Raw genomic sequence first — 12,474 nt, forward strand, 5'->3', positions numbered from 1 at the left:
ACCCGTGTCCCCTGCATTGGCAGGGGGATTCTTAACCACTGCGCCACCAGGGAAGCCCTTTCTTTTGCATTTACTGGACTATGTGCCAGGCACTGCAATAGTGCTTTTCAAGGATTAGCTCATTTAATCATCACATAGGAACCAGGAGGTTAAGTAACTTAGCCTAGGTCACATAGCTACTGCGTGAAGTAAGCTGCCAAGAATAAAACTCAAGAAGTTTTCAGTTAATCCTGAAAAGCAGATAAGTTATTTCTAACAGGTTATATGAATTACTGTATATCCATTTGTTCATTCTTTCAGTCATTCACTAAGCATCTCCTGAGCACTTACGGTGTTCAAGGCCCTTTTCTCAGTGCTGAGGATAAAACAGCAAGCAAGGTACACAAGATCTTCAATCTCAGGGCATTTGCATTGTAATGGAGGACAGTAACAAAGTTAACAGAGAAATGTATAGGTAATTATAGATACTAAGTGCTATGAAGGAATTAAATCAGTTATCTACTGCTGTGTGATATATCACTCAAAAACTTGGATTAAAATAATCGCTTACTGGGCTTCCCTGCTGGCGCAGTGGTTGAGAGTCCGCCTGCCAATGCAGGGGACACGGGTTCGTGTCCCAGTCCGGGAGGATCCCACATGCTGCGGAGCGGTTGGGCCCGTGAGCCATGGCCTCTAGGCCTGCGCGTCCGGAGCCTGTGCTCCGCAGCAGGAGAGGCCACAACAGTGAGAGGCGCACGTACCGCAAAAAAAAAAAAAAGAAAAAATTTCTTACTTTCTCACAATACTATGGGTTGGCAATTTGGGTTGGGCTCAGCTGGATGTTATTCTGTTCCATGTGGTATAGGCTAGGCTCATTCATGTGCTCACAATCATTTGGCAGGCTGCCTGGAGGTTGTCGGTCCCAGATGACTTTACGCACACATCAGGAGCCTTAGTTGGGAAGGCTGAGTTCTCTCTCTCTCCCCCCACCCCCCTCTCTCTCTCCATGTGGCATCTCCTCCTCAATGAGACTAACCTTGGCTTATTCATAAGGTGTAGTTCCTAATGAGTAACAGCATAGCTGCATGGCCTTCTGAGCCCAAGTCCCACATGTCACTTCTGCTACATTCAAAAGGCAAGTCACAAGGCAACCCCAGATTCAAGAGATGAGGAAACAGACTCCATCTCATGATGAGAGAAACTGAAAAGAAACTGTGGCCATTTTTAATCCACCATAGAAACAAATAAGGTTGTTGTAACTGAAAATACAGGCATAGGTTGGGTGAGCAGAGTGGGGTTACTTTAGAAGAATCAGGGAAGATCTTTGAGATGCTGATAATGATCCAACTGTTTGAAGAAGGAAACACATTAAAGGCTGAAGGAATACCAAGTACAAAAATCTTGAGGAAGGAACAAGTTTGGAATGTCTGAGGAACAGGAAAATTTCTAGTGTGTCTATAATTCAGTGAAAGGCAAAGAGAAAAAAACCAGAGATGAGGCTGAAAACAGAGGTAAAGATCAGATGATGAAAATTACTATAATCCATGATAAGGAACTTGGATTTTATCCTAAGTATCCTGCAAAGTCAATGAGGCAAGGATGAAAAAGCAAGGAGGCCACTTAGCAGTTTAGGTGAGAGACGATGTTAATAGGGATAGAAAGAAGTGATTAGATTACAGGATATATTTGGGAATCATGACCATTAAAACTTGTCAGTCAACTGGATGTGGGGCTAGTGAAAAAGAGTAGTTGAGGTTACAATCCTTGGAGGATGGTGGTGCCAATTACTCACTCACTTGAGCTTAAAAAAATATGGATACAATTTAATTTCTACCTCTCATTATGCAGTGCTTTTCCTCAGAAGTATTTGTAAGAGCCCAAATAACATGTTGTTGAGAAATGGCTGTTCATAAAAAAATCCATGCTGCTCCAAAAACATAGTTTATTAAATTAAAAGAAAAGAAATCAGATTCAAGAAAATCCAAAACACTAGACCTTGCAGGTAATGAAAAAGGAATGTTAGTCTAAGTGCTACATAAAAGCTGGCTCAAGGGCTGTACAAGGGTTCATACCTAACACTTTCTAATCTAGTCACTGTTTCTCCCAAATTACAACATGTTCTGGAGAACTGAATGTTACAAAACCATTTTGCAATACTTAAAATTTTTTTAAAAAAATTCTTATCCCATGTATTTTGGGTAAACATTATTCTCCATTTTTACATTCCAAGTAAATTTTTAAGAAAAGAATCATACACAAACACAAGAATCACTCTCCATAGACAACAAAATGCAAAATATACTATGAATTTCTTGTTTAGATAACATAACCATCAGCCTAATCATGTTCCAGCATTCACAGCATTTATCAGCCTATAGACATACCCTCACATCTTAAAACAGTATCTGGCATGTAACAGTTGCTCAATAAACAGCAACTGATTCTACATTGTAATTCCCTGCTAAGATGCTCTAACTGTTCTTCTCAAAATGGAAGCTATATATCAATAATTAACCTGCCAGTCACTCAGAACCCTTCCCTCTTCTCAAAAATACAAATACAAACCAAAACCTTTCTTCTTCTGAAAAACTGCAACCAAATAAATATATATATATATATATTTGCTGTACGCGGGCCTCTCACTGTCGTGGCCTCTCCCGTTGCGGAGCACAGGCTCCGGACGCGCAGGCTCTGCGGCCATGGCTCACGGGCCTACCCGCTCCACAGCATGTGGGATCTTCCCAGACCGGGGCAAGAACCCGAGTTCCCTGCATCGGCAGGCGGACTCTCAACCACTGCGCCACCAGGGAAGCCCCAAATAAATATTTTTGAAAAGCAGAATACACTTAACACTTGAAAAACATCTAAAGGTGAGTAACAAGTCTTATTTTGCCCAGATTTACTAAAGGTTCAACAGATGAATTAGAAAGGGTCAAGCCTAGTCCTGTCTAAATCTCACTATACTCTAAATTATGTTGGTTTACCATCTACTGAAGATTGCTTCTTTAAAAGGGAACCCTCCTACACTGTTGGTGGGAATATAAATTGGTGCAGCCACTATGGAAAACAGTACGGAGGTTCCTTAAAAAACTGAAAATAGAGTTACCGTATGATCCAGCAATCCCATTCCTGGGCATACATCTGGAGAAAACTCTAAATTGAAAAGATACATGTACCCCAATGTTCACAGAAGCACTATTTACAATAGCCAAGACATGGAAGCAACCTAGGTGTCCATCGACAGATGAATGGATAAAGAAGATGTGGTATATATATACAGTGGAATACTACTCAGCCACAAAAAAGAATGAAATAATGCCATTTGCAGCAACATGGATGAATCTAGAGATTATCATACTAAGTCAGACAAAGACAAATATCATATGATATCACTTATATGTGGAATCTTAAAAATGATACAAATGAACTTATGTACAAAGCAGAAACAGACTCACAGCCATAGAAAACAAACTTATGTTACCAAAGAGGGACAGGAGATAAATTAGGAGTCTGGGATTTGCAAATACAAGCTACTATATATAAAATAGATATACAATAAGGTCCTACTGTACAGCACAGGGAACTACATTGAATATCTTGTGATAACTTACAATGGAAAAGAATCTGAGAAAGAATATATACATATATAACTGAATCACTTAGCTATATACCAGAAACTAACACAACATCGTAAATCAACTATACTTCAATTAAAAAAAAAAAGATTGTTTCCCTAAAAATGCAAACACTAAAATGTAAATAGATAGCTAGTGGGAAGCAACCACATAGCACAGGGAGATCAGCTCCGTGCTTTGTGACCACCTAGAGGGGTGGAATAGGGAGGGTGGGAGGGAGATGCAAGAGGGAGGAGATATGGGGATATATGTATACGTATAGCTGATTCACTTTGTTATAAAGCAGAAACTAACACACCATTGTAAAACAATTTTACTACAATAAAGATTTTTAAAAATGCAGACACTATAAATTCAAGAACTAAAACTATATAACTTTAGAAGAAAAGATAGGCATAAATCTTCATAATCCTGGATTAGGTAACGATTGATTGATTGATGCATGCATGCACGCTGCACAGCATGGCATGTGGGATCTTAGTTTCCCAACCAGGGACTGAACCCAAGCCCCCTGCGTGGAAGCACAGAGTCTTAACCACTGGAACACCAGGGAAGTCCCAGGCAATGATTTCTTTAGATAGGACACCAACAGCAGGCAAAAAAAAAGACAAACTGGACTTCAACAAAATTAAAAACTTTTGTGCTTCAAAGGATACCATCAAGAGACTGGAAAGACAATCCAAATGGGAGAAAATATTTGCAAATCATATACCTGATAAATCCCTAGTATTCAGAATACATGAAAAAATTACAACTCAATAAAAAGACAAGTAATGCTATTAAAAAATAAGCAAAGGATTTTAATAGACATTTCTCCAAGGAAGATACATAAATGGCCAATAAGCACATGAAAAATGCTCAACATCATATACCATTAGGAAATGCAAATCAAAACTACAATGAGATACCATTTCATACCTACTAGGATAGCTATAATAAAAAAGACTGGTAATAACAAGTGTTGGTAAGGATGTGGAGAAACTGGAATCTTACATACTGCTGGTGGAAATGTAAAATGGTGCAGATGCTTTGGAAGTTTGGCAGTTCCTTAAAAGGTTAAACAGAGAACTACCATATGACCTGGAAATTCCACTGCTTAGGTATATACCCAAGAGAACTGAAAACATGCTCACACAAAACATGTACATGAAGTGTTCACAGTAGCATTATTCTTAATAGCCAAAAAGTGGAAATAATCCAAATCTTCACAAACTAATGAAGAGATAAATAAAATGTGGCATATCCATACAAGGGAACATTATTCAGCAATAAAAAGTAATGAAGTACTAGGACTTCCCTGGTGGTCCAGTGGTTAGGAATACACCTTCCAATGCAGGGGATGCGGGTTCAATCCCTGGTCAGGGAACTAAGATCCCACATGCTGCGGGGCAATTAAGCCCGTGCGCTCTAGAGCCCGCGTGCTACAGCTAGAGAGAAGCCCATTGCTGCAATGAAGATCCTGTGTGCTGCAACTAAGACCCAACACAGCCAAATAAATAAATAAATATTTTTAAAAAAGTAATGACACACTGATTCATGCTACAATATGGATGAAATTTGGAAGCATGCTAAGTGAAAATATGAAATGTCTAGAATAGGTAAATCCATGAAGACAGAAAATAGATTAGTGGTTACCAAGGGTAAGGGGAGAAAGGAATTGAGAGTGACCACTAAAGGGTATGGGGTTACTTTGAGGGGAATGAAAAATATTCTGGAATTTGATATCAATAATGATTGCAAAACTCTGTAAATATACAGTTGTCCCTAAGTATCCAGTGGGGATTGGTTCCAGAACCCCTGGGAGATACCAAAAGCCATGGATGTTCAAGTCCTTTGTACAAAAATGGCATACTTGGCCCTCCGTATCTGAAGATGCAGAACCAGCAGATTCAGAGGGCCCACTGTACTAAAACTCACTGAACTGTACACTTTAAAAGGATGAATATTATGGCTTATGAATTATACCTCAATGTAGGTACTAAAGAAATGACACATTACTTGATCAAAATCCTAAACTGTGCCAAAAGTGAAATCTAGTCGGGGACTTTACAATCTCCAGTTCCATTCAGTATATCCTGTAATGGTATTAAGACACCAGAAACTACAAGATGGCCATGGATTTAGTAATAACTTTTAAGCAAAAAGCAAAAAAGTTTTCTTTTTCAGTAACAAACAAAATCATATATTAATCATATAGTTCCATGCCGTATTTACGTTTTCAGAATCACAAGTAACATTTAAATAGGAATCTTCATATCTGAGTTAAAGGCTCTTCTGAATTACTTTTGGCCATAGCCGCTCTATGACATGTAACATACATACTACTCTCCTGAGAACCTGTGTTCTTCACCTTTACTTGTGTATCACTTTTAAGACCAACAGCAAAAACAGTGAAGAATACTGGGGGTTTGCCTGCATTTCATATTTGATTATTGCTTTTTCTTTCAATGAATGATGCCATTCTGCAAAAATCGGTTTTAACAACCTCTCCTTGCTTTAAAATTCTGTACGTTATTCTGAGAAATGTGTCAATTACCACCACTTTTACTGCATGGTCAGAAAACCCTCAGCAAATATTTAAAGTTAAGATTAAGGTTAAAATTAAACAGCGTGTGGAGCTGCCAATACAACTACTCAACTGAGGTCACAAGTGGATGAACAGACATAGCTGTGTACAGCTAAATGTGCACATTCCCAGGCAATGACAACCACCAGTAAGTCTCAACTCTACAAGGTGACTGGCAAGTTTCTACTGACATCAATTATAAGACATAATCTGATTTCAAAAAAAATTAAAATATAAAAAAGTGCATATGAAAATTGAGAAAACAAGTGCACAACCAGAACTTATTTTTAGCTCCTTAAGTCACTATCACCCCTAAACTGTATTGGCTCTGAGATCAAGATATGTGATCAAGGTGTACTCCCTAAATAATGAATGTAAAAATGGCCTTTTCTAATTTATGAACTTACAGAGGACAATGCTGGATACATAATTGACCATTAATAGAAACGGACCAAGAAGAATTTGTCACATATTATGTAGAGGGTCCATGGAAAAAACATAAATGACCTGTACATTATTCCACAGAAAAAAACCTGGAAACTTCTTCACACAAAGATGAAAAACTCTAGAACTAAGATTCCTAATCTTTCCTTTGTGCACACTTAAAGGCAACTGTATTAAGAGAGAGAAAATACTAGCAAACATAATCCAACAGCACATTAAAAGGATCATACACCACGATCAGGTGGGGTTTATCCCAGGAATGCAAGGATTCTTCAATATATACGCAAATCAATCAATGTGATAAACTATATTAACAAATTGAAGGAGAAAAACCATATGATCATCTCAATAGATGCAGAAAAAGCTTATGACAAAATTCAACACCCATTTATGATAAAAACCCTCCAGAAAGTAGGCATAGAGGGAACTTACCTCAACATAATAAAGGCCATATGACAAACCCACAGCCAGCACTGTTCTCAATGGTGAAAAACTGAAACCATTTCCACTAAGATCAAAAACAAACAAAGTTGGGCTTCCCTGGTGGCGCAGTGGTTGAGAGTCCACCTGCCGATGCAGGGGACACGGGTTTGTGCCCCGGTCCGGGAAGATCCCACATGTTGCGGAGCGGCTAGGCCCATGGGCCGTGGCTGCTGAGCCTGCACATCCAGAGCCTGTGCTCTGCAACGGGAGAGACCACAACAGTGAGAGGCCCGCGTACCCCCCCCCAAAAAAAAAAAACCCCAAACAAGGTTGTCCACTCTCACCACTATTATTCAACATAGTTTTGGAAGTTTTAGCCACAGCAATCAGAGAAGAAAAACAAATAAAAGGAATCCAAATTGGAAAAGAAGAAGTAGAGCTGTCATTGTTTGCAGATGACATGATACTATACATAGAGAATCCTAAAGATGCTACCAGAAAACTACTAGAGCTAATCAATGAATTTGGTAAAGTAGCAGGTTACAAAATTAATGCACAGAAATCGCTTGCATTCCTATACACTAATGATGAAAAATCTGAAAGAGAAATTAAGGAAACACTCCCATTTACCACTGCAACAAAAAGAATAAAATACCTAGGAATAAACCTACCTAATGAGACAAAAGACCTGTATACAGAAAACTATAAGACACCAATGAAAGAAATTAAAGATGATATAAACAGATGGAGAGATATACCATGTTCTTGGATTGAAAGAATCAACATTGTGCAAATGACTATACTATGCAAAGCAATCTACAGATTCAGTGCAATCCCTATCAAACTATCAATGGTATTTTTCACAGAACTAGAACAAAAAATTTCACAATTTGTATGGAAACACAAAAGACCCGGAATAGCCAAAGCAATCTTGAGAAAGAAAAACAGAGCTGGAGGAATCAGGCTCCCTGACTTCAGACTATACTGCAAAGCTACACTAAACAAGACAGTATGGTACTGACACAAAAACAGAAATACAGATCAATGGAACAGGATGGAAAGCCCAGAGATAAACCCACACACATATGGTCACCTTATCTATGATAAAGGAGGCAAGAATGCACAATGGAGAAAAGACAGCCTCTTCAATAAGTGGTGCTGGGAAAACTGGACAGCTACATGTAAAAGAATGAAATTAGAACACTCTCTAACACCATACACAAAAATAAACTCAAAATGGAATAAAGACCTAAATGTAAGGCCAGACACTATCAAACTCTTAGAGGAAAATATAGGCAGAGCACTCTATGACATAAATCACAGCATGATCCTTTTTGACCCACCTCCTAGAGAAATGGAAATAAAAACAAAAATAAACAAATGGGACCTAATGATACTAAAAAGAAAGGAAACCATAAAGAAGACAAAAGAGAACCCTCAGAATGGGAGAAAATATTTGCAAATGAAGCAACTGACAAAGGATTAATCTCTGAAATATACAAGCAGCTCATGCAGCTCAATATCAAAAAAACAAACAACCCAATCCAAAAATGGGCAGGAGACCTAAATAGACATTTCTCCAAAGAAGATGTACAGATTGCCAACAAACATATGAAAGGATGCTCAACATCACTAATCATTAGAGAAATGCAAATCAAAACTACATTGAGGTATCACCTCACACCAGTCAGAATGGCCATTGTCAAAAAGTCTGCCAACAATAAATGCTGGAGTGGGTGTGGAGAAAAGGGAACACTCTTGCACTGTTGGTGGGAATGTAAACTGATACAGCCACTATGGAGAACAGTATGGAGGTTCCTTAAAAAACTACAAATAGAACTACCATATGACACAGCAATCCCACTACTGGGCATATACCCTGAGAAAACCATAATTCAAAAAGAGTCATGTACCACAATGTTCACTGCAGCTCTATTTACAATAGCCAGGACATAGAAGCAACCTAAGTGTCCGTCGACGGATGAATGGATAAAGAAGATGTGGCACATATATATAATGGGATATTACTCAGCCATAAAGAGAAATGAAATTGAGTTATTTGTAGTGAGATGGATGGACCTAGAGTGTGTCATAAAGAGTGAAGTCAGAAAGAGAAAAACAAATACTATATGCTAACACATATATATGGATAAAAAAGAAAAAAAAATGGTTCTGAAGAACCTAGGGGCAGGACAGGAATAAAGACACAGACATAGAGAATGGACTTGAGGACATGGGGAGGGGGAAGGGTTAGCTGGGACAAAGTGAGAGTGGCATGGACATGTATACACTACCAAATGTAAAACAGGTAGCTAGCGGGAAGCAACCGCATAGCACAGGGATATCAGCTCGGTGCTTTGTGACCACCTAGATGGGTGGGATAGGGAGGGTGGGAGGGAGACGCGAGAGGGAGGGGATATGGGGATATATGTATACGTATAGCTGATTCACTTTGTGATACAGCAGAAACTAACACACCATTGTAAAGCAATTATACTTCAATAGAGATGTTAAAAAAAAAAAGGGAGAGAGAGAAAGAGGACAAATAAGAAGGTCAAGAATATTTCTTCCTGGTTATTTTATTAAACTTTGTTTACAAATTTTAGAAATGTTTGATCTAAGAAATCTGGGTTAAAACTGTCCAGCGCTTTTCACATAGCAGATTCATGGCACAAATGCAACTAAATAATTGAGGCAGTCATGTAATAAGCAACTTTGAAGAAATGTGTTCTATTTGGGCACTTTTATACACTGTTGGTGGGAGTATAAATTGCTACAATCATTTTGGAAAGCAATTTGGCAATATGTAGTGAGACCTTTAAAAATATCCTTACCCTTTGACTCAAGAGTTCTATTTCTGGGAATCCATTCTCAGGAAATCATCTGAAACGTGCACAGAGATCTTCTTCCAAGCATTATTTACCATGGTGAAAAATGAGAAACAATCTAATATGCCCATCAACAGGGAAATGATTAAAAAATTGTGGTAATCCATAAGATAGTTATTTTAGAATATTTACCAAGAATGCCTTTTTACTTTTCCTGATGGTGATTTTTTTTAATTTTAAAGTAATATATACTCATTGTAAAGAAAATTTTAAAAGCATAAATGAAAAAGTAAAATCCTCTTATTGTCTTATACTCTATCCCCAACTCCTAAAGTTAACTATTGTTAAGTTTTTATGTGTAATTTCTAGAAATTTTCTAGTCAGATACAAACTTACCTAACAAACATTTATATATGGGTAATCCTTTTGTTTGCTTTTAACACAAGTGGGGCCATATTCAGTTTGTTGCTCTTCAACTTTTTTCTTACACTTAACTTTGGGTATTGTTCCACATCAGTACATACAGATCTCCTTCATTCATTTAAAATAGATGTTTCAACATATATCAGGTCCTAAGTTGACAGATATTTAGGTTGATTACACTTTTCTGCTTACAAACAATGCTATAACTAACATATTTGGACACATAACTTTATATAGTAATGTGAATATATTCGTTTCTAAGAGTAGAATTTCAAACCTTTTAGGCATCCAAAGTTATTGCCAAATCACCCACCAGAAAAACATGTACTGATACCCTCTTCTCTACCTCTCCAAACCATTTAAAATACTGGATACTACCAACTTTTAAATCTCTGCCAGTCTGGAAGACAAACATTTTAATTTGCATAACTAGAATTATGAATAGGGTTAAGCCACTTTTCTACTGCATGGTTCATCTTTTTCTTATAGACTTATAGAGACCTTGGTACAGTCACGAAATTAGTCCTTTGTCACATGTATTGTAAACAATTTTTTTCAGTTTGTTTTTATTTTTTTATTTTTATTATTTATTTTTTGGCGGTACGCAGGCCTCTCACTGTTGTGGCCTCTCCCCTTGCGGAGCACAGGCTCCGGACGTGCAGGCCCAGCGGCCATGGCTCACGGGCCCAGCCGCTCCGTGGCATGTGGGATCTTCCCAGACCGGGGCACGAACCCACATTCCCCGCATCGGCAGGCGGACTCTCAACCACTGCGCCACCAGGGAAGCCCAGGCCTTACTTTTATAATCATAAGAAAATAACATTTCTTAAAATCAAATTTTAAATTTTTCTTAAGTTTTTGATGGTACTGGCTTCAATTTTCAATCAAGTATTGTTTGAGTACCTCACCTAGAGTCAAACAGTAATACTAAATCTAATACTAAGGCAGAGATTTGTATTTTCTTTTAGCTCCATTGACATGGATGACACAACAGGAGAAAATCTTATACTGCCAAACGGGTTTGCTAAAAGCAAGAATTACGGTTCCATTTGGGAAGTTACTTTGAATAGTAATCACAATAATAGTTACACCTATTAGGTACTTAGTATGTGCCAAGTATTCTTCACTACATCTTTAAGAGATGCGTACTATTATTATGCCTATTTTACAGATTGGGAAACTAAGGCACAGATAGGTTAAATAACTTGCTCAAACTATGAAAGCAATTAAAAGTGGTAGATTGAATATAAAAAGTCTGGTTCCAGAATGCCCATTCTTAATTTCTAAACTAAAATGCTACTTTAAAGCTATTTAAAATGCTATTAAATGCTATTCAGGTGGCATCTCTGAGTCTCCAAGCTGAGATTTCCCACATATAATGCCAGTGCACTACCACACATAACAGTGCTCTGAAAAGCTGGGTAATAACAATTACTTGTCACATAAACTATGGCTTACATTAAATTATTTTAAGAGTAAAAGCTAAAAGTAGTGGCAGATGCCTATGATTTCCCTGGCCCATCATTTGATCTCTGCCTCTCTGCCAAAATCTGCTAAAATCTTTAAAAATGTGCACATTTTGGGCTTCCCTGGTGGCGCAGTGGTTGAGAGTCCGCCTGCCGATGCGGGGGATGTGGGTTCGTGCCTCGGTCCGGGAAGATCCCACATGCCGCGGAGCGGCTGGGCCCGTGAGCCATGGCCGCTGAGCCTGTGCGTCCGGAGCCTGTGCTCCACAATGGGAGAGGCCACAACAGTGAGAGGCCCGTGTACCGCAAAAAAAAGAAAAAAAAAAATGTGCACATTTTTCTCCCACAATGCCGGGGAATGTGTTTACTACATCATCTTCAACATGGTACCTGCATAAGTTATTCCCATTTGGGCTATATATTTCTGGCAAGCCAATTTTTAGTGCTTTGTGTGAAGCTGAAAGTCAAATAGAAGGTAAACAAATAGGAAACTTCTCATTCTCACAGTTTAGATGGGAATGAACTCTTCTGATTCTGAGCTGTACCATGCATTAGTGATAATAATTTCATACTTCCTATTCTGGCTTTGCTTTTGTCAATGTTACTGCTTCAAAGGGCCCTTCAGGTACCTAAGAGATAGAAATATTTTCAACTTACTTTTGTGTTGTTTAATAATAAAGGAGAAAAAGTACATACTTGACCATAAGAAT

The 12,474-nt window shown here is 38.2% G+C and overlaps 1 protein-coding gene across 5 annotated transcripts in view; it reads right to left on the reverse strand.

Moving 5' to 3' along the window:
* PRORP (protein only RNase P catalytic subunit) overlaps positions 1–12,474 on the reverse strand; it is a 131,874-nt gene that overhangs the window by 63,956 nt on the left and 55,444 nt on the right. The window lies entirely within an intron of this gene.

The sequence above is a fragment of the Pseudorca crassidens genome, chromosome 1 (assembly GCF_039906515.1).
Source record: "Pseudorca crassidens isolate mPseCra1 chromosome 1, mPseCra1.hap1, whole genome shotgun sequence".
NCBI lineage: Eukaryota > Metazoa > Chordata > Mammalia > Artiodactyla > Delphinidae > Pseudorca > Pseudorca crassidens.